Raw genomic sequence first — 3,010 nt, 5'->3', positions numbered from 1 at the left:
TTGAACTCTAGCCAATTATCTCACAGGTATATGTCTTCTTGTTTCTTTGTGTCTTCTTATATGAGCACCAAGAAACCTAGCCTCTGCATCTGTCCCAATATTCATTTCAGTAATTGCTCAATTGAATTATCCATGTATAATGGTATTTGAATAACTAGCCCATAAATGGATGGACAGCAATTTTATGAACTAAAATATCGTATTCAATGGAATTTCTTTATCCTTTAGCTTTACAGATGCTACTCATCTCCAAAGTTACTTAAGCTAGTATATTTCTTTGATTTGGTCACAAGTAATTATGGAGACAGTTTTTTTCACTTTCTTTTTTTGGCAGTACAAATAATGAAACCCAGAGACTGGCGCATACTAGGTCTGTATTTTACCACTGAGCACATGCATGATTTATTTTTTCTATGCTTAAATTCAATTAAATATTTTAAAATCACATTCTACTTTCCATTCTCTGATAATTTATACTGCCAAATGTATCACTATTGTCAATGAGCACACAAAATTTTTTGCAGGTTTTAGAAATTCTGTAAGTTCTGATAAGTGCATAACATTATGCATTCATTAAGGTCAATTTCACCGTTGTTGGTCTCTTTCCCTTTACATGCTCAACCCCTAATTCACTTTAATCCCCTGCCAAGGTGAAAAAAACTGTTTTTTTTTTTTTTTTTTTTTTGTTCAGGGTCTCACTGCACAGCTCAGACTCATAAAGATCCTCCTGATTTCTGCCTCCCTAGGGCTGGGAATACAGGCATGCACCACATGCCCAGACTGTTAATTGATTTCTTTACCATCTCTCTCATTAGTCCTTTTAGAGAAAATGAATCATTTAGCAATATAAATTAATATTCATTCAATATTTGTGCAAATTTATACCCTGCTAATTTGATCACTGCTAATTATCTCCGGATCCTCTTGATGCCACACAACTTGTCATAACATCTCCTCAGTGAAGATACCAGAATTCATTCTAGTTTTCATTATTGTACCTAAAGCTGTTGTGCATATTCACATTCAGGATATTGTGAAGATACAACTTTTCAAATGAGTATGGTAAGTACTTCAGAGAATAAAATACCATTCCAAAACTATGGTTTTGCCATTTAAGAAATTTCCAAATCGTATACTAAATTAACTATATGATTTTAATTTCTTTAGATACTAAATGAAAAGTTTTTATGTTTCCCATTCTTGTATTTTCAATAGCCTGTCATACACAGATGGACTACTAAACATTGATCAAAATATACAAAGTTGAAAGATACAACAACCTCATTAAATCACCAACAAATTATGTTGAGCAGCAAAAGTCAATCCCTTTGCATTACATATTATATACTTTCATGTATATAAAGTTCTTCAAGTGGAAACAAAATTAAAAAAATGAGGAGCAGATCCATTGTTGTCGGAATTTAGGGAGCAGTTAGATAGGCAAAGAAGTGGGTAGAGCTTAAAAATGTTACATGAAGAAAACTTATTAGAAGTTATGTTTTAACTGTATGGATGTCAATGTATATGGTTTTTTAAAAAATACTTATGTTACTAGGATAAGTTGCAGTACATAATGTTTGCATTGTTCATGCAGATTTCCCAAATGTGGTTAAAAATCTTGTATTTTCTCCATACATTTTCGTTTTCCTCCCATTCTTCTTCCTCCTCTTGATCCTCCACCTATTTGAAAATGACCTAATAGCACTTTTTATAAATAATGGCAGATCTAAACTTCTAAATAAAGGTTTATGGACAATAGAGAAATACTCTTAAAAGTCAGTCACCAATAGATTTGAATATAGGACAGGGACAAAGAGTGAAAAGTCTATCAAATCTGCACTCCACATTGCGTCTTCAGAGAGGGTTGCATTGTGCGTCTTCTTTTCAGGACAGAATCTTAGGCAGAGTCGCCCACAGGCGGAGCCATGGTTGCCAGCTCCTTCAGGCCTTACTGTCCTAAGGGAATGTGTAGCCCATTCCAGACAGGTTGCCATCACCGCCAAATCCATAAACATCAGACCATAGCTTATGAAAATAATGTAATTTATTCACCATTTCTTTACAATTTCACACCAGATGTCAAAACCTTGAGCAATTTTGTAAGTTATTTTCTTCAGGAGGCATTACCTCCATGTTTAAGTGGAAGAGAAAATGGCTTAACAATGTTAGACACATAAGAAATTGTTGTGGGTTAGGTTTTTCTTTATTGATTGATTGATTGACTGTTTTAATTTTTGTATGTTTGTTTTCACACCTGATTCATGATCTATTTCTTACAATGTATACTTTTACCATAATAAAGACACTAAGTTATGACCTTATCACTTTTGATAGCCTGAATAAAAGACAACAGGGAATAACCTGACACCATGAGCAATTTCCAAACTGAAATTGATCACAGCTATAATAATAGGAACACTTTAAAATATGAGCTTGTTTGTGGCTGCCATTTAAAGAGGAAGCAGTGTTTCATGCCGGCCACATGGAATTACAATCTAGCCATGTATGTGCTTTTGTAACTACTTCACTTAATTATCTCTGAAGCCTTTTGAAAACCTGAAGGTTAGGAAAAAAAAAAAAGGAAAAAAGAAAAAGAAAAGAAAATTCCTCGCTTCAAATGCCTAACAAAGAATATGTTCTTATCTGAATCCATGGTTATGTTCATACAGTCCCCATTAACAAAAAATAGGAAAAGGCATTCATGTAAATTCTTTCTCATTAAAATAAAACTATTCAGTTCAGAATTTCTAGTGTTTCATCACAGAAGAAACACTAGAAATTTCTAGTGTTTCATCCTCGGAGAAATTAAATTGCTTAACTACATTTTCAGGTAGTTGGGAAAGATTACCTTCAGTGTGGACACCCATACACAAATGCACACACACACACATACACACACACATGTATTTTTTTATTCCTAGGAAACAAAAAGAATTATGAAAAATTATCCTTGATATATTATATTATTCTTACAAAATATATTCATCAAATACCATGTTAAAGATGGAAT

The sequence above is a fragment of the Octodon degus genome, unplaced genomic scaffold (genome assembly GCF_000260255.1).
Source record: "Octodon degus isolate 3935 unplaced genomic scaffold, OctDeg1.0 scaffold00009, whole genome shotgun sequence".
In the NCBI taxonomy this organism is placed as follows: Eukaryota; Metazoa; Chordata; class Mammalia; order Rodentia; family Octodontidae; genus Octodon; species Octodon degus.
The sequence above is the reverse complement of the archived record's forward strand: the minus strand, read 5'-3'. Positions refer to the sequence as shown.